The 21,204-nt window shown below is 37.7% G+C and overlaps 1 non-coding gene across 1 annotated transcript; it reads right to left on the bottom strand.

Moving 5' to 3' along the window:
* Positions 1 to 1,061: 1,061 nt before the first annotated feature.
* On the bottom strand, positions 1,062 to 1,168 carry LOC118889384. Its single transcript, XR_005018518.1, has one exon. It is a non-coding gene; the product is annotated as a U6 spliceosomal RNA (small nuclear RNA).
* Positions 1,169 to 21,204: the final 20,036 nt, after the last annotated feature.

Below are 21,204 nucleotides of genomic sequence, written 5' to 3' on the forward strand. Positions count from 1 at the left end.
TTCCTGTCTTGACTCAGTAATTTTTTTGAGCCACCTAGGCCTTAAACTCACTGTAACCTTTGACTCTCTCCTTTCTTTTCTTTCACATCCAATCATAGCTCTCAAATTCAGGCCTTTCAAATTTTCCTCTCCCTATTTCTATCTGCTGCTAACTTCCTAATCCAGCCTTTATCATGTGACACTTAGACTATTTCAATGATCCCCTAATTAATCTATCTTGAGTCTCAACTTCACCTACACCCTGAAAGTGTGCCTTCATTACCAGATTTATTTTCTTAAAACTCTGTGATGGTATGTCTTTCTTGCTCAAAATTTTGCTTGCCATTGCCATTCAAGTGGCTTGTCATTGCCCTCAAAGGTGAAGTCCAAATTCCTTAGCCTGGTTTCCAAGGCCTTCTATATCTTTTCTAACCTTAAACAACTTTTCTAATTCCCCTATAAAAACAAGTGAATCTGATTAATGTCCCTAAAATATGCTCCACATATCCCCTTGTTTGTACCTTTGTTTCTGTTGTTCACGCTGTTAGGAATGCTATTCATCTTCCTCTCTGCCAATGTAATTATTATTGGTCCTTTCAGGTGCAACCCCAGAGTTGAACACAATGCTTGGCGCAATAATGATTTGTTGAATGAATGGATCTTTTCCTTTTTTAGGGTTTATGTTGCACTCATTATCTTTACAAATAATTTGACACTTAGCAAATTTTCCTCACATCGTTTAATTTCGATGTCTTTCTAGAGTTTAGCCACAGTAGACATCTGACTTCTTCATTATGTCTCCTAGTGTAGTCACATCAAAGCATTTATATGTTAAGATACATGTTATTTTTTTAAATTAATTTTTATTGGAGTATAGTTGCTTTACCATGTTGTGTTAGTTTCTACTGTACAGCAAAATGAATCAGCTATATGTATACATATATCCCCTCATTTTTGGATTTCCTTCCCATTTAGGTCACCACAGAGCACTGAGTAGAGCTCCCTGAGCTACACAGTAGGCTCTCATTAGTTATCTATTTTATATGTAGTATCAATAGTGTATATATGTCAATCCCAATCGCAGAAATATGGAATGCTTCACGAATTTGCATGTCATCTTTGCACAGGGGCCATGCTAATCTTATCTGTATTGTTCCAATTTTAGTATATGTGTTGCTGAAGTGAGCACGACCCCTCTCCTTTAGAGCCCTATATTCTTAAAGTCAAAATTGATATTATTTAGCATTTCTTGGTAAAACCTTCATTTTTTTTCCAGGATATTAAGGTAATTGTCTTCTGAGATGATATTATGTGAATATCCTCAAATTTTACATGGTTAAATGCAGCAAAAGTTAAATCTACTGTACTAGAAAAACCAACAATAGCACTCACAGATGACAGCATAGTTACCCTGTACTTTAGCTACCTTTGATAACTGAGCAACATATTGATTTGATCATTTATCAGTCAATTTTCAAGACAGTAAAAACAAACAAATCAACCCTACCAAGTCTACATGCCATTGGAATTGTAGCACAGAATATCACTTCCAATCTTTGTAATTTTGTAACTGAATAAAAAGTGAAACATATAGTTCATTCCTAAAATACTTTGTCTATATGTTGCTAGCATCAAGATAGATGGCAACATTCCTGCTCATAGAACAGGCAGCTAAGAACACAGAGCTTCAAGGTATCTATTCCGTCCTCACATTGGAACTGGATGCTATTCATTTCAATAAGTACATATGTTCTGTGAATAATTAGAAATATCAGTAAGACTGAGTTAGGAAGTATGATTCCTTATTAAGTGAGAGGCTAGTGAGGAGAGGGGAAATAATATAATGTATTGCAATCCTTTTGGGACAGGTGATCCCCAACATTTATTTCTTGTTGTTTTTATAGATCCCTAAGAAACATTCTAGCTGATGCAATGAATAAAGATAAAGTGGCAAAGGATAGGGACTCAAAGTCACCCAACATATAGAGTTCTAGAATTCTTGGCCTATAACTTAAATAGGTGTGTATGTGTGTGAATACGTAAGTGTGTGTATGTGTGTGTGTAGTTTGCATGTTTGCCCCCCCCCCAAAAAAAAGAGGAAGAAAAGGGAAAAGAGAAAAAGGGTCTTAGTTACAGTGTATTTGGTTGTAGGTAACAGAAGCCCACTAAAATTAGCTTAAGTGAAAAAGGGGAACTTTTTGTAAGAAACACGGTGTGTCAAGGAAACCCATGGTAGAAAGGGTAGTTTCCATCTCATGGGTAGCTGGAAACTGACTGTCAAGAAACTGGGAAGCTTCTCTTTTTTTAGCACCTCTTTTCCAGATCAACTTTCATAATATCAGCAAATACAAAAGCATGGCCTCCTTACAGCTTCTGAATTTCTAACATTCTTGGTTTATCCAAATAGCAGAGGCTGACCCACATCTTTGTATCGCAAGTCCAAATTCCTAGGAGAAGAATCTGGTTGACACACCGGAGGTAAATGTTCACCCTCATCTGATCAGCTATGGCTTAGGGGAGGGCCCAGAAGGAAAATCAGCACAGCTTAGGTTGAAGGTTTCCACATGTCCAGTCATCTTGGGCTCAGAGGGTGATGCAGTATCGAGTACATGGTACGTATAGAGCAGCTAGGGCCCACCCCTGCTGGGGGATTGCAGGAAATGGGGTTGTGAGATTGGCAAATACACTAAAAAGTGAACATTATAGCTAAAGATAGGGGATAGGAAAGAGGGAAGAGAAATAGAGGAGAAAGAAGCAGAAAAAAGGAGAAATTTAACCATCTAAGTGTTATATAGTCATTTAGGTTTTTTTTTTAAAATAAAATTTATTTATTTATTTATTTATTTATGGCTGCATTGGGTCTTCATTGCTGCGCACAGGCTTTCTCTAGTTGTGGCAAGCGGGGGCTACTCTTCATTATGGTGCGTGGGCTTCAGTAGTTGTGGCACGTGGGCTCAGTAGTTGTGGCTCATGGGCTCTAGAGCGCGGGCGCAGTAGTTGTGGCTCATGGGCTCTAGAGCGCAGGCTCAGTAGTTGTGGCACATGGGCTTAGTTGCTCCGTGGCATGTGGGATCTTCCCGGACCAGGTCTCGAACCCATGTCCCCTGCATTGGCAGGTGGATTCTTAACCACTGTGTCACCAAGGAAGTCCCTGTCATTTAGTTTTGTTATAATACACAGTTCAGGGCAATTGCTATTTCTCATTGCTGTATTATTTATTGTTACTATTCTGCTTACATTATCTTATTGATAAGACTTTTTAAAACTTCATATTGTGATGATATATGTGTAATTATAATTCAACAGCAGTTTATTACACACATAATATAATTTTCTATCCTAAATAAAACATCTAAATGAAAACCTAAATAGGCCTTTTATATACTCATTAACGCAATATGTAAAAATCAAGACAGTGCCTAGAATTCTATATGCAGTGCCCTACTTTGGTGAGGCACAGTTTATCAATTACCATGCAGTTCCGTTACATTTTTTTAAAGTGTCCATATCCATTAGCTGGAATTAAAATGACATATTTATAAGATTAAATAGTTTTGCATATAGTCCAGTAGCATCTATATTTTACCATGCTGGTGTCTGAAAATGCTTACTTTTCTTTCAAACTCATTACGAGTGTATTTTTAATTAACTAAATTGCTGCATCATCTTTCATTTCTTTTAGCAATATCCTTGGAGAGGTCACTATGAATTTTGACAGTAGGCATTGAATTTTACGAGCTCTGTTAGTCCTGTGGGGCAAACAATCTGGCCTGATATAGGTCAGGTGACTGTGACATGTGGGAACAGGGACTGTAAGGCTGGCAAAATTTAGATTGGTGGTAGTTACAGAAAAAAAAGTAACAAAAGTTTTAAGGATAAAGGTTTTTTTTTAAAATAAATAAATTTATTTATTTAATTTTGACTGTGTTGGGTCTTCGTTGTTGTGCGTGGGCTTTCTCTAGTTGTGGCGAGCAGGGGCTACTCTTTGTTACAGTGTGTGGGCTTCTCATTGCGGTGGCTTCTCGTTGCGGAGCACGGGCTCTAGGTGCGTGGGCTTCAATAGCTGTTGCGCACGGGCTCAGTAGTTGTGGCTTGCAGGCTCTAGAGTGCAGGCTCAGTAGTTGTGGCGCACAGGCTTAGTTGTTCTGCGGCATGTGGGATCTTCCCGGACCAGGGCTCGAACCTGTGGCCCCTGCATTGGCAGGCGGATTCTTAACCACTGCACCACCAGGGAAGTCCAGGGATAAAGGTTATACATTATAAAATACATTCAAATGCAAATATGAATTGAAAAGAGAGCAGATAGGCAAAAGAAATTCTGGGGGGCTGAAGAAGGTGAGGATGAAGGCACTGATGAAATAATTGCACTGAAGCACTCGGCTTTATTCATTGGAACCAGGTTGGTGATGTGGATAAAAGTACTGGGCTGGAAGTTAAGAGACTTGGGTTCAAGTTCAGGGTGAGACATTTCTGGGTGTGCAAATTTGGGCAAGTCACTTATCTTCCCCGAGTCTCAGTTTCCTTTCTGGCAAAATGAAAGGGTAGGAGGAAGTGGACTCTAAGGTACCTGTCCAGACATTTGATCCTATGACCTAAAATGATTCTTAGAACTGTAATTTTCAATTCTGCTAATCCATGCAATTTCGTCCTGTCAGGGGTCAGTATTAACAATTGATGTGATCCAATGATATCTATAAAAAGACTGTTTAGTTTGCATATCTCCTTTCTTTTCCCTGAGGTTGCATATCTTTTTCATGCTGCCCTGGCTTCTCCTTGGTGATGAGAAAGGAATTTCATTTGCTGGAAGAAGCTGAGGGAGGCTGGGTGTCTTGTGATGAATGGGAAACTATGGGGAGGGTAGCAGCCTGGAACACGTTGAGTTCTATCTCTTTCTTTTGGTACTCTCTCACTGGGTAGTAATGGCGTTAAATCGGGGACTAGCATAATACAAGTTTGACAATCGTACGGGACAGAAATGCAAAGCAAAGGCGATGGTGTTATCAAGTGACACCCTCTTCACTTCATCTCAGGCAAGCTTCAGGATCGGAGAAAAGGTTAAAAGTGTGATCCAATTTGTAATTTGGAGATAGAAGAATTCATTTTCTAATAGGAAAGCTAAATTATATATATAAAAAGAAACTTTTATTAAAACAGTTCTACCACAGTGACTGATTAAGAAGTAGGGCAATTTTCATCATGTAAATTATGTTTTAAAATTAGATTTAAATAACAGTAATATTTTTATTCATGTTATATACCATTTAAAAGAAGTAAATAATTTGGTTAAGTTCTTGCATTTTCACGACGTGAAATTCTATCACAATCCTTGAGTAATTGAAACTGTGGTAATTTTTAGAGCCATCCAGTTATAGGAATTCGGTGCAATTATTTTTCTAATAAAGTTAGTTTTCACTTCATGTGTCTGTCATTTCCTGTTGATATGAGGATGTTTTAAAAGTCTTTTTCTCATGAGCTCTCGATATTATTGTACCTGTAGCAGGATATTTATTGATACTGTCAGATAAATGTAGAGCCCATAAAAGAAGGCATGAGTATAAATTTTAGTATGCCTATTTATCTTTGTTTTTCTGCCAGTATCAATAAACAATTGTGAATGCTTTTCTTTAACCTATTGACCATAGTACATTGAGTGGAAGTCTGGAATTTCACAGATAATTTAATGGAAATGTTAATGCATGTGTATTCAATAGTAATGACATAGTAAAGATAGGACTAACTGGACCAGTGCCTCTTAACATTCTGAGAATTATGTCTTTTTCTGTTTTGACAGAATGAAAGTTGAAGGAATTCAGGTCAGTGTGATCGTGAGGCTTTGCCCTCTGTTCACCCTTAACTGTAGTTTTAAGATTGGAGAAAACTGTAAGTGCGTCAGGAAAATTTAAAGTTCAGTTAATTATTTAACTGATCCCTGTCCAGACACTTATTCAGTGAGCCCACACATGTCCCAGGCATTGTACTAGGCTTTGGGGATACCAAGTTTAATTGACCTGGTCCCACCTCTCAAGGAGGCCACAGTTCCAGAATTAGTCTCTGTATAATACAGGATAGACAAGTTGTACAATGTCTAGAGACTGGGTGTGTACTGGGGGGTGGGCAGTGCAGTGAGTGGAAGAAGGAGGGGTTATAGGAACAACTTCTGACAATTCCCACCTCAGCAAAGTCAGTTTAATGACTCAGATCTGTAATCGATAAATGTTGTTTTGGAAAAATAGCTCCTTGCTCCTAGAGTCTCCTGCTCCCTTTAAGGAGTTAATTTGCCTCATTTCTCAAGAGTGAGAGATGGACAAAAAGCAGAGTGGAACTTGGAAGCAAAAAGAGAAAGATCAATTTATTTAAGCCTAAAATCATGCTTTTAAACCATGGACCCCTGTGCAGAGATATTATGGGTCTAAATATTATTGTACTATATATCTAAAGGTTGGGGTTACTTTTAGTTTAATGACAAAATCTATGTTTTTAAAGGTCAGCCAATGAATTAAACATGTGTGTGGTAGATTTTTGCATTGCTCTACCATTTCAAAGATACAATCCAGTGGAGAAGGCGATGTGCCTGCTGTACAATGAAATCAGGTTGAAATCAGGTTTTGTTATCTAGTAGGCTTTCTTGAAAATTTATGAGGTTGAAAAGGAGAAAAAAGTCAATTCTGTTTTTAGCAGTAAGTGTGGGCAGTAATTTAACACAATTACAAAACCGTCACCCTCAAAATAAAAACATGCATTTAACCACGGCAAAAATTACAGTTAACAATGTGCGGGCTCATTGAAACAATGAGAAACACATTGTTACAGAATCACATTGATCTGTAAATTAAATGCAGCTCTTTGAACTGAAGCCCACTGAGCAGTTGGAGGGGGCTGTGTGAGGAAGACCTGTCTCTTTTGAGTGTGTAGGGAAGTGGACAAGGAGAGAAGCCTTGACACCCTCAAACCTAAAGAAACCAGAATTTTGGTAAACGCTAGGTTGTAAAGGTCTGACAAAAAAATGATTATTAGTGACTCGTCTGTTAGCGACCAAGAAAATGAAGAAAGCTCACTTGAACAATATCAGGTGGCTTGAAAATATAGGATAATGTCAGAATAGTTTCAGATATTAACAATATTCTTGTTTAATAGCCTTGTTAAAGATCGACGGACATTACATTCAGAGCTGATATGAGTTTTTTTTTTTTTTTTTTTTTTAAATTATGATGACCACAAAGAACAAAGATTTGCCAGCTTAGAAACATGATAGAAAGACAAAAACCAAGGCCTAACCTGGACAGGTTTGCAATGAATACCATAGATGGGAATAGAATGCTTGTAGATATTGAGTGGTAAGAAAATAAATATAGGTAATATTTTCCTCTATCTGGCCCCTGCTAATTCCATTTCTCAACAAAAACAACAGTGAAAACAACCACAGCAATAAAAAGGATTTAGGGATGGCTCATTAAAATATGCAGGAGGGCAACATTGAAATGCAAGAAAAATAAAATCCAAATAGTACATCCACTGTATAAGAGTATTAGAGAATGTTTGTACAAAAGGCATCACGCCTAAAACAGTGCTTGGAGCAGAGGGTTGGTCTACAATACAAAGTATGGGAACTCAAGGGAGGCTCTTCATTAGCATTTATAAGAACTGTTTGATAAAAGACTGACTGCAGGGATTATCTGGATCTGGACTATTGTTAGTTTTCAAGGGGTCAGAGAGTGAATTCAGCTAGAAGGAGTGGGCTATTCCCTCAAATAGGCTTTACCTAAAAAGGATTATCAGCAATTTTCACCTCATTTGTGTGAGAGTCATAGCAGTGAAGAAATTTCCTCTCATGAAATGTCAAACCTTTTCCAAGCATACTATTTTAATTATCCCGGTCTAAGTTTCCCACTAAGAGCAGATCCCTGTCCTCAGGGAGTTAACATTCCAATATGGCCACTTTAAGGAGGAAAACACTGGCTATATTTTGAAGTACGTAAACAGTAGTAGACAAATAGTTTGCAATGGCCAATTCTTTGTGTAGGGGGGTCGGCAACAAAAGCATGGAGTTCCCAGAGCAAATTGGTACTCTTTCTTTGAGGTAAAGTGCTCCTATGTTTAAGGTAAATTACCTCTTCCAGGAAGACCATTTTGCTCTCTAAAGAAGTAATTTAGTTCAAAGGGGTACCGATTCAATATCATTAAGCTTTTCAGAGCTACATTTTGTATTATAAGCAAATCCTGGATAAGGTAATTTGCCTCAATTAGATGATCACTTTGAATCCAGGAGGGACTATATTTTACTTACCCTACTCATAGTCATCAATTTTCTTCTGATTGCCCAGGTGTGTATGGAAATGTGTTATGTATTATATACAAGATTAATAAAATAAGACGTGATCCCTTGTTCAAAATAGCATATGTTCGACAGTACCTTAGCACATGTCCCAGTTACTGTTAAACTTGGATTAAGTCCTCGGGACTTACACCCTGGTCTGTTGAGAATATACAAAATGTGGTCCTTCATTAAAAGGAGTTTATAAAGTTTTTATTTTTGACAGGAAGGCACCTGGGGTAGACAACAGAACAGACCTGGTCTAACTTTCATGGATGTGGTAAGGACTGACTTTTTAACAACTATGAAAGTGCTTTAAATATTAAGCCTTATGGAACCGCTAATTACATTTATTATTTAAAAGGCATAACGGGAAGAAATAAAGCCAAGAAAAAACATGGGAAAATACCTAGAGTTAGTGCCAAATATCAGGTCCTCCGATGGCTAAAGAGTAGGTGAAAGTTACTGGTAGAAAATCTATTACTGCAGTGACTTAAAATGGGAATACAGGAAATGTGCTGGAGGAAAGTGAAAATCATTCAGATGCCACAATTTAAACATTAGGCAATGACCAGCTGGCCACCCTCTTGCCTTCCTGGTTCATAACCTGTCAATAAATCACACATTAATCAACACTTACTGTGCTTTGCCTATAGAACGATCAAAGTAGTCCTGTTGTTCTTTTCACAGCCCTTCTTACTTAGGGTGCATCACTGCACCTGAACTGCAAACGGATGGAACTCTACTTTGTTTGCTTGTAACCCAAGTCACTTGTCAAACATACTGTAGACTTCCATATATTGCAAATCTGGTGTTGTAAAAATTGAGATGGTAGAATAAATCGTTTCAAAGCAAAATAATATTGGTTTTGTTATTTAACAACACAGTATAGCTAAGACATTTTCTACTCTAAGAAACAGAATTGACTTCAACTGATATCCACCAACAACCAAACAACTCACCACCACAACAAAATCATACCTAGCTGTGTTTTCATTTGGCCTTATTTAGCTTACGCAGTATCTTAAATGCATTTAGGAAACTAGACAAAGAGAAAAATCTTTTTGATGCCTGAGTTTTTAAAAAATTGTTTCACTCTATGGTGTTATATACCTTGGCAACAATCATTTTGGTAACCTAATCACACAATCACACATGTTCACTGTTGCTGTGTTATAAGGTAACTAAGGAGAACTGAGTGGCGACTGGAGATGCCTGACACTTTGGTCTGAGGAGCGGCCATTGCCTCGATGGGGGTGGGCCAGGGATGGCTTACACCTGGGCTGGACTACTGGCCACCACATAGCAGAAGTGGACGTCTAAGGCAAACCAAGAAGGACACACTGAGCAACCAAGAGTATCTGTTGTATACCTGAAACAATCTCAGCAGCAGCAAGTACCTGTGGTAGATTTCTAGGTAGAACTGAGACAAGCATTCTTAGCTGAGACACCAAGAGGTGGTTAAAGCAGTATTGAAACATCATGGTATCTGATTCGAACGGGCAAAACTAGCTTGACAATGTGTCAATGTATTTAAATAAGCTGACAATGTAATAAAGGTATTATCCATGAAAAAAAAAAGTAACTAAGAATTTTCAAATGTGCTTTTTAAGCTTTGTTAGAGATACATTTGCTGATAGCAGACATCTTTATTTCTGAAAATAGGGAATTATCTTCATGAAAATAAATTAACCTAATTTCAGTACTCCTTTTATGGAAAAGTTCAAGGGCCTATGACCCAGAGATCTTGGCATAGAAAGATACTTTAAATTTATTTGTGTAGCTGATTTCTTGGCAGTTCTAACTGAACCCAGATTTAAAATACAATTGATTCTTGTTATTTGCAGTAGTTATGTTTTATAAAGTATTGAACTATTGCTCCTAGGGGAAATGCAAGGTTAGGTTCCTGTGAGCCTTTGGTCACAACATTTTCTCAACTTATCAATATATAACCTTGTTTTATGTGTGTTTCTGTTTAAATACACCTTATTTAATATATTTTGTTAACTCATTAACATTAGGCTCATAGCCAACAGCACTCATGCCTGAATGATGCTTACCTAACACATGTATTTTCTTTGTAAGTCACATTACAGCCTTTTTGAGCTTGGAAACACTTGACAGCACTTCAGCATTAGGCTTGGGGGCCATTTGAAACAGGAAAATCACCAACAAAAAGCACAAAAAATGTAGCACCAAATAGACTGAACAAAGGACAGTTGTTTACAGTATGAGAGCTGAAATAAGAAAGCCAAGTGCAGCCTTGTTTGACTTCAGCGGGGAACCTGCACACTGGCGACTCAAATTTTTTTTCACTGCACAAGTCCGCAAATGACAGAAAATGCACAGCGTGAGTTGAATTTGAGTTATGATCTACAAATAAATTTTAGCAGGGAAACAAATTCACAAATGTGCAATCTACAAATAATGTGGAGCGATATTGCCTATTACGCAGTGACTAATTTTTATACTTCTGTTTTAAAATGATTAAGTTATTCTGTACTTGCCAAGAATAAATTGTTTAGAAATACATAGAATTTTGCTTAAGTTTCAAATTTCACCCTTGGCCATTCATTTCAGAAAATCAATTTGAAGAAAAGTTTGATTTTCCCTCAATTTAGTCGAACATTGTAGTTATTTCAGCAGCCATAATCAGAAGCTCAATAGCTGAGATTATAAATCACAAAGATACATGGAAAGACAATAACAGGAAGAGAAATCAAGGAAGAAAATACATGTGTAATGGAGCAGGACCCTATGGGGCCTTCTTGGGACAGACCCCTTCCCTGTATCCTCTCCTTTAGCTCCTCTCTGAAGTATCTAGATAACAGTATCTGATGCACATTTCCCAAGTTGTTTTACAGATGCTAAAACCCCCACCAAATGGAAGAGGTTAATTACTTGATGACCTTGAGCATGTAGTCCCCCCAGGCCTACTGGAGACTGAGGATTCATAACGTTAACCCCTGTGACACTGCCCTGTTACCTCACCATCAGCCAATCAGAGAACTGTGCACGAGTTGATCACATACCCTGCAACCCCCCTCCCTCACCTGGCCTTTAAAAATGCTTCCCCGAATCCCATTGGGGAATTCGGGCTTTTTGATCACTAGCTGCCCTGGATTCTTTGCTTGGCACCCTGCAGTAAACACTGCATTTTCCTTCACCACAACCTGGTGTCAGTAGATTGGCTTTACTGTGCATGAGTAAGCAGACCCAAGTTTGGTTCGGTAACACATGTTCTCAGTATTGCAGTCTGTAGTAGACTTAAAGAGCTGAGATGTGCTTAATCAACACTTGTGATGGGACCTGACAATTTCAATTTTACTTTACTGTTTATAATTGAAAATGGTCTGAGGAACAGGATGAATGGAAACATTTATTTGAAGATAATAATACCATTAAGTTAACTACAAGACATATTACAATGACATTATTTGGACCATGCTTTTATAACCTCCATTTTGAAGTACTTAGGATTGGCCAATATTTAAGACATGAACATTTGATTCCCTATAAAACAAAAATGGTCTAACAGACATTTTATAAAGTGTGCTCTGTTGAAATGTATCATTTTGTATTGCCAAGAGAGCATACACTTTGAATTGAAAGGGAGTGGGAAGAAAATAGGGAATGACTTATGCACGGTACTTTTTAAGCTCATGACAGAAATAGCTCAGGCAATATGTATGTGGTCACTCAAGAAACTTCAAAGGGGCTGGTGTGGGAGGGAAGGAGAAGAAATATAAAGCTAATATTTCAATGAAAAATTTTTAAAATAGAAACTATTGAATGTGTAACATTGGCTGTAAAAAAAAAAGATGAGAAGCAAAAACTTTAAATGTTTAAAAACAAAAGAGTAGAATTGGACCAACACATGCAGACAACTAAAGTCTCATTAAAGAGGCTGTTATTAGGAAGATAGATTGAACTGTGCATGATTACCTTCTACAGCGGCAAGTTTAAACATCAGCAGCAAAGAGATGGGAGTGATTTGATCTCTCTCTTATCTTGGCTTCATCATATGAAACTCTGTAAACTCCTTCCTGTCTTCTGTTTTTGCCATCAGTCTGTGGCTTCATACAACAGGTTTATCTTCTAGGCCACATTTATGAAAAAAGAAAGGAACTGAAGAAAAGGAAAAACCAAGCTCTTAAAAGGATGCCAATTTTGTCTAGAAACTAACTCATTACAGAGATAACAGGATATAAAAACTTGTCTGAATTTCTTTTAATATACTTAAAAAGCACACTTTCTATAACTGAAATGATCCCTATGAAAAGGAAAAATGACTTTCAGCACATTACATTGGGCCATAATACATGCTCTTGGGATTTTTGATACCAGTCATTAAGAAGTATAAGGACAAGCCCAGAACAGTTTTGTCTGATAAGGTATGTCAGAATGCACAGGCCCAGATGACTTGAGAGAAACTAGGGAGAACAGGCAAAGATATTTTAAAAACTTCTCACAAGACACTAGGGTTTTAGAAAACTGAGTGAGTTAGTTCCCAGCAGCATCCTTGGTTACAGTACTTGCCTATCTTAGAAGGATTCTTCAGTTTTATGTTAATTAAAGAGCTTTACCTCTGATAGTGTGAAAAGACTCTTATTCTCTCATTGGTCTTTCTATATAGTCCAAATGTGCAGAGAGCAACCACTAAGGTCTCCCTCATTCAGCAGATAGAATATGTGCTAAAATATAGGCCAGCAAAAACACTCCCAAGGAGTTTTCCACAAGTCTGAAGTTCTGACAGAACATTCAACTCCCCACTAAAATATGTTTATTGATAGTTAACATTTACTGAGCACTTACTACATGCCAAGCTTTGTGTTAACCACTTTATATATATTAATTTGTTTAATTCTCACACAGTCCTATAAGGAAGGTGCACTTGTTATCCACATTTTACAGATGAGGAAACTCAGGCAAAAGAATGTTAAATAACTTACCCAAGAGCACACAACAAGGAAGTGGTGGAGCCATGATTCAACCCTAGTTGGTATTATCCATCAACCTGATCACAATAAATTAATTGATCAGATTATCTAGCTAGTCATTTTGAAAGGTGGTAAGAGACTAATTCTCAGTATAGATCAATTTTAAGGTGAGTGAGGTTGACAAGGATTATGGGATACTCCAGAGAATGGAGAGTGTCCACGTGGAGGACTGCGGACAACCAAGAAGAATTATACGGATACGGAGCACTCAGAAACTTAAAGGGAAGAAAGAGAGTGCTCCAAAGGGGACTGCTAAAGGCACAACTTTCATAGCTTCACAAATTCACAGAGGCCCAGTTCTAATAATTACCATCAATATCAAAACACAGACATGCCTTAACATTCAGAATAGGTACAGAGCTGTGAAGCTGTGTGTAAAATAAAATCCTACCTCATCTCTGGATTCTCTTCCACCATAGAGGATAGTGGAGATGGTAAAAGAACTTTAGTGGGACATGTGGGCAAGGGGTAGGGTAGCTTCTTGTTATTGTGACCCCCTGGGTTAGGTGTGACCATCATGTCAACTGACTGAGGAAAGAGTCAGGGAAGCTGCCCTTAATGAGGATCTTCCAGAGCTCTGCTATACCTTAACCAGATGCCAGTGAGAAGCAGGGTACAGCAACTGGGTTTATCTATTAGATTGGAACTATCGTAGTGTCCAACTGGGTCTGAGATAGAGAGCCATGATGTAGTAATTGTGTTAAAAAATGAGTGCTTCATAGTTCTGTAACTGAGGATTTGGTTAAGACAAAGCAATCAGTTTTACTTTATTCATTTCATAGAGCGGAGATTCTTTATCTGATTGCTTCACTTCAGGGATACAATGGTATACTACTCATAGGTATGTAGGCACATGCACACACATGAGCACACACACATCACTTACTTCTCTTCTCAAACTCTCAGTGACTATAGGGTAGGTACAATGTATTTCCAAGCTCGTACTAAATGGTATAAAAAGAATCTTCATTTACTAACTTTTGATTGGAGTAACCCAACAATTTAAGATGTTGACAGGTCATAAAATTTCTTTTTACTTTGAGAGACAGTTTCCTCACTGTAGGATGACTGACACTTTAATTTTCATTTAAATAAGTCTAATTAGCCTCGGGCAGCTGGCAATTTTTTTTAGAATCACAGATACTCAGAGTTGGAAGAAACCTTAAGGGCAAGTCAGAATAACCACTCTTGATGATTCAGTTCTTTCTGTATTATCCCACCCAAAACTCTGTCTTCCTTCCTTCCTTCCCTCCTTCTTTCTTTCTCCCTTCCTTCCTTCCTTTCTTTCTTCTCTCCTTCTCTCTTTTCTTCATTCCTAAATTCATTTATTTAAATAATTGAGTGCCTATTACATGCCAGACAACTTCCTAAGTGATGCAGTCACAAAGATTAATAAGATACTGTTGTTGATTTTAAGAAACAGTTTAGTAGAGTTGACAGACATGCAGGCAGATCATTGTGCTACAGTGTGGGCAATAATAGAAAAAAATAAGAATATGAAAGGAACACATAGTACAGAGGTGAGAATAGTTAACTCTTTTGTGTAGTTGTAGTGGGGGTGGGCAGGGTTCAGACAAGGTTTTCCAGAGGAAGAAATGCCCAATCTGGGTTGTAAAGAGTGAGGTTTGCTAGGAGAGCAAATAGTGGAAAGGGCAGAAAGAACAGCATATTTAAAAGGCAGAGAGATGAACCACCCTGGTGTGTTAGAAGAATTGTAAGATGTCTGTCATGGCTTGTCATAGGTGGGGCGAGGTGGGGAGCAGGAGAAGCCAAGGCAGGAGAGGGAGATCCTGAAGAAACTTGTCTTCATGGACAGAAGGGTAGGAGTCATTAGGAGATTTTAAGTAGCCTGTCACTATATTTCAAAAACACATTTTAGAAACTTTGAACAATTTTAAATGTATAAAAGTTCTTACTTACAGTGAACTGAAATCTTTCTCATTGCATCTTCTACCTCTTAGTCTTCATTCTCCTATGTGGGATCTTACAGAAGAAAGTTAGCTGAATTCTTTTATACATGCCTTTCAAGTATTTACCTACGTATATGCCTTTCAAATATTTAACAATTTTTTTGGGTTAAACATTTTCAGTTCTCTTAAAAATTTATCCTCACAGAATTGTCTGCCTGTGAGATAGGTGAGAAGGGGGCAGGGCACAACCGTTAAAAGAATGTCACAACACTTGAGGATATGACAAAAACTGTTTAGGACCTACTAGGCCCAAGATGGCGGAAGGTCCGACTTCCAGTAGACCTTGAGCCTCATTATACGCTCATTGTAATACATTAGCATACACTAAATGACACATCCACCTGCTCCATGACAGTTCCCAGGCTGAACATAAAAAGGCCAAGAAGTGAGCAGTGGCCCAATTCCTGGAAATCCCCGCCCTTTCTTCAAAATAGTTGGAATAATCCTCCCACTCATTAGCATATGAAATTACCCAGTCCATAAAAACTAACAACTCCATACCCCGGGACCACTGTCACTTTCTGAGAAGAACCACATTCTGCCTATGGAATGTGTATCTCTCTAAATAAACTTGCTTTCACTTTACTATGGCTCATTCTTGAATTCTGCCTGAAACCAAGGACCCTCACTTGGCGGCCCACCCCAGGGACTTGCCCGAGACCTGGGACATAACCATTCTCTCTCGGCCCCTTCTCCTGCAACACCTAGAGGAAAAGAGTGGAGTATTTACCCACTGCCTCTTGTCTCCCCTTATTTGAAAGTAGCATTTGGCCTGAGAGGGCTGCTGAGACATTGGTGAAGGCCCTGATGTGAAGATTAGAAAAATGCACCCCATGCATCTGAGGGGATGTGGTCAGCATGAGATGGATCTAAGCTCACATGGCACTGTCCACTGCAGGCTGAATCAGAGGTGGGACAAAGAGGATGTGACATGGGGCACCAGAAGCAAATGCTCCAGTAAAGGTAAAGTTTAACCTGTTTCAACAAAGCATCCCCAAAACACAGTGGCCTAAATAAAAAGTTTAATTTCTTAAGTGGAATCTGGCTAGTCTACAATAGTGGGGCTTCTCTGCTTGACAAGGTTGTTCAGGGACAGAGGTTCCTTCCATCTTGATGCTCTGCCATCTCCTAGGGCATTTCCTAGACATCATGGTCAAAACTGAGTTTCTGGTACATCTGTTTTCCATCTCACTGAAAGAAGAGAAAAGAAGTCCAGGGCAAACAATTTGCTTTTAAGCAAGCAAGGCAGACATTGTACACATCCTTTATGTTCTTATTCCATTGGCAATAACTTAATAATATGTCCACATTTGTCTGCTATGAAAGCTTTGAAATGTTGTCTCTAGCTGAGAAGCCATGTGTGTAGTAAGAAGCGGGGAAAGGAATTTTGGGGGATAGCTAGCAACCATATACATTCATTCATATTGAATTTTCTGTCCAATAAAACCAGTCAGTTTCATGTGTTTTCAAATTCAAATTCAAACCAGTCCTGAAGATGCAAAACAATCCCCGACAGGTTCAAACACAGCCAAAGCCATATGATAACCACTGTTCACTGCAAACAGCTAAAGGATCTCTTGGTTGATCTCAATTGAGAATAGTGTAGGGTGACTCTCCTATTACTATCAATTCTATTAAGGGCTGTTAAACTATGCAGAATGGGCTGGGGAGTAAGATGCTCTCCTCAGTAGAGGACCATACCATTTCCCATTTGGCAGTCATTCTCCATGACTGTTGTCAATGCTTAGATTTCTTTATAATTCAAAGAATAATAGGCGATTTGAGGGTTTCAAGTAGAATTTTTTTGTCACACGTGCAAAACTTGAGAAATACTGCTTTCTGACAACCCAAGTTGCAAAGGAAAAAAAATTGTGCCACTACTGTCCTTGTACATCATTACTAATGAGGGCAGCTTCTGCCCTGTCAGTGGTACGTGTGCTTTACTTGGGTAGAATCTGTGTCCCAGCGTATCATCTTCCACAGTTTATTTGTATCTCTATAATATGATGTTGTACATTGCATACATTGAGTTACGTGAAACATAAGGAGAGACAGACCTTTTGTTCCTCCATAAGAAGAAGTATGTCTCTAAAGCCTTAATTGGGTAGTATGAGATGTTGACATTTTACCCCAACTTGACAGCCAAATCAATGTTATTGAAGGCAGCCTGTAGGCATTCGTGACAGCCTAAGGATTAATACTCTTAGCCAATTTCAAAATGGTTGCTTCATATCACAAGCGAGGTGTGTTGGTTTCCTGGATTGGAATCAAAGCATTTTTGAGGCATGTTCTAAGCTATTCATATTGCATATCATAGAATTAAAGTGGATCAAATATCTCATCTGACCGCAATTGGCTCACTTCAAAACAAACTTCACTTATGACCTTCGGTTTTTTATATTGGTGAATAGATCACAAATGTTTTTTCATGCCTGTTGGACCCAGGGAAAATGGAGTTAAATTTCAATAGCAGAGGTTTGCATCCCAGATATATGAGTAGAATGACAAAATGACTATGAATAGAATATATGAGAAACATGACTGGCAGAAATAGTACTTGACAAACATCCATGAGTTTCCTAAAATTTCCCACTTTCCTTTGCATTTATGTTGGAGTTGTGTGCCTGTTTTTGGTGAATGCACAGGAAGCATGAGTTTTCTGGACTGAGTCAGTAAAGACTTTGTATGCTTCCTCTATTCCTATTTACTACCACTGCAAAGACTTTGGAGGTCACGAGTTTCATATGGCCAGCTACAGGGTGGAGTAGAGCTTCCTGAACCATTTTATGCTTTGTACAAATGGCAAGTAAACTAGTGACATAGCCAAGCTTATTCTGACCAATACAAAATGGTTTAAAATTATACAAAGACCAGGCCAATTCTCCGTCTTATCACTCTAGGTGATTGGAAAGGGCACTAAAAATATCCACTCTTGCAAATGCTGGGTGAAACTATCAAAGGGAAAGGTTTATTTATTAAAGGATGCCAAGAAACTATAAAGGCCAAGATGCCAACTTTGAGGGAAGATCATAATATGGAAAAAAGCATGAAATCTGATCTTTAGTTTGTTTTCCAACTATTTTTGTTCTTGCTATATTTTTTCTCAGTGTCACGAGTTTCTAACCAATTCTGGAATTGGAAGTCAAGGTCATCCAGCAGTTAATGATGGCATCTCTAATGGTTTATAAATTTAGACAGCTGCTATCAACAGTAAGTGAAGTTGAAGCACAAATCAAAACTGTATTCCTTTGTATGTAGAATTAGTGGTGTAGGTTGGACACCTAAAATGATGTGTGAGGAAGGAATCCCATCTAGCTAGAACTTGTATTTAAATCTCGCTTTTTTCCTAGAGGTGAGCTGAAGGGGAGCCACATTTCAGCCCAGGGAATGTTCATTATCTTTTAGCCATTTGTTTCTGCACTTCTTGCTGTAAAAACATCCTAAGCAGAGAAAAGGGTTAATCAAATTTGTAACAACAACTTCTTTGAGTCTGATTTACTTTAAATTGGAAACTTGTAGTAAAAAGTTGAACTGTAGCATATTAAAGAAAGTCATTATTGTAAACATAACCTTGCTTGCTAAGAAGTAATAAAATACTTGGCAGTCCTAGGTTCAGTTTATTCATGTATCCAAATCTTTTCAAATTCTCATGCATTTTTGGTAACTCTATTGTATGTCTTTACATTTAACTTACTCCAGACAGTCTTTGTCAGAAAATCCCATATAAGATCAAGAATCTGAACTCATAACATTAATATGGTCACAAGATGAAAATACAACTTCATGATCTCCACCCCCAGCTACTTTTTTTTCCTTCCATTTGGCCACCCGGTGCAGCTTGCAGGGATCCTATTTCCCCAAACAGACCAGGGATGGAACCTGGGCCCTTGGCAGAGAAAGCGCAGAGTCCCAACCACTGGACTGCCAGGGAACTCCCCCATCCCCAACCTACTTTTATCTCTGCAAAAATGGGAAGCAATAGAATATCCACAACAGGAGAAATGATGTCATTTTATCTACTGAAGACATACACCTGGCTGACTGAATAACCTGCACTGCTGATATGCTAATAAAGTAGGCTTGGACGGTGTAAATTCAGGTTGGCTACAAACTGGTCCCTGACAGAAAGAGAACTAGTCTATAAGACTGATATCTATTGGAGACTTTTTCATTTAATGAGTAATTCATTGTAATTAAAGGGAAAATAAAATAGCTTTCACTACTGGTCCCTGAGTGTTTATCCAGGCAACAGGGTACCTAGTTCTAGATCAAGGAAATTTTATATCTAGTTAGTTCCTATTCAGATATAGCATATTCTCTTTCCAAGGAAAAGATATAGCTTTTATTTCTTGTCTTTATCTTCCTTTTCTTTTTAATTTAAGTCTTTTTTCTTTTTCTTTTAAGCAGATGGAGACTTTTTGGGTTACAGATGTCACTGAATTATCTATGGACTCAACGAGGAGATAATTAGAATTTTACTTTTCGTCTGTGTAGAAGACTGAAGGATTATAAAAATCATGTAATAGGGGCATTTTTGCAATCCTAATTACAGTTTTTAGTTGGGGTTGTTAAAACTTCCCAGTTTTCCTTACTCTAGATTCAGACTGTCACAGAGATTGTGTGTGGTTTTAGGTTTTCTATGCAAATACTGGCAAGATCTTTGGAGTGTTCTTCACGTTTCCAAATTCAACTCTTTACGTGTTATGTTTAGAAAAGGTTTGGGAAAGGATGATAATAAAATGTTCTTCTTCCTTTCTCAACCCTGCCTGAAAACAAACTCATTACAGGGGTGAAATGCACGATCAGTTAGATGAACATATAGGCAGCGGTACAAAACTAGCACGGTGGGTAGAAATTCACAATGGAGAAGTGTTTTGGAACATAAAGGTCAGCATTTAATTTAGCTGGGCTGTACATTATTAATAATATTTATTGGGCTTTAAGTGATTATGTAATTCATTGCTTTTGCGAGGGTTTCTCAGCTTCAGTACAATTGACATTTGGTTAGGATAATTCTTTGTTTTATGAGGCTGTCCGGTGCATTGTAGGATGTTTTGTAGCATCTCTGTCCTCTACTCACTAGATGCCTATAGCACCTTCCTCCCTCGTTGTTACAACCAAAAATGTCTCTAGACGTTGTAAAATGTCCCCTGGGGAGGAAGGACAAAATTTCCCCTGGTTGAGAAACACTGCTTTAGCGCAAAAGACACTGCAGTAGAAAACTTTGTTTTCTGCCAAAGAGTGGCAAACTTGGCATATTTGATATCTGGAAAAGATAATTTTTAACATCCCCTTCCTCTATAGGACAAAGTTATTTTCAGTAATGATAATGGAGTGAAATTAATGGCCAAGAGAGTGAGGATTTTCTTTTATTGATTATTATTATTATTTAGACATTTAATGTTTTATGTGTAATCATGCTAGTGAAATACTTTAAAATGAATAAATATTATAATATGGAAAGGAAAAAAGTAATAGATTAACAGTTTTTTTTCCAGTTTTATTGAGGTATAATTGGCATACTGCATTGTATAAGCTTAAGGTGTACAGCATAATGATTTGACTTACATACATGATGAAAAGATTACCACAATAAATTTAGTTAACATCCATCAACTAATTTAGATACAAAAAAAAAAGAAGAAAAAAAGTCTTTTTCCTTGTGATGAGAACTCACGATTTAATCGCTTAACAAATTTCAAATATACCACACAGCACTGTTACAGCCATCATCATGTTCTACATTACATCCCTAGTGCTTATTTATTACTGGAAGTTTATGAGATATAAGTTTATAAAGAAAAAATAATAGAGTAATACTTTTACTTATATTAATGTATTTTTTAAGGGAAAAACATACCTACATATTGGTGTGTTGTAATAATAATAAAATAATAATGTTATAGTTAATAACAGTTAAAAAACAATTCAATAAGAAGCTAAA

The sequence above is a fragment of the Balaenoptera musculus genome, chromosome X, assembly GCF_009873245.2.
Source record: "Balaenoptera musculus isolate JJ_BM4_2016_0621 chromosome X, mBalMus1.pri.v3, whole genome shotgun sequence".
NCBI classification, from domain to species: domain Eukaryota; kingdom Metazoa; phylum Chordata; class Mammalia; order Artiodactyla; family Balaenopteridae; genus Balaenoptera; species Balaenoptera musculus.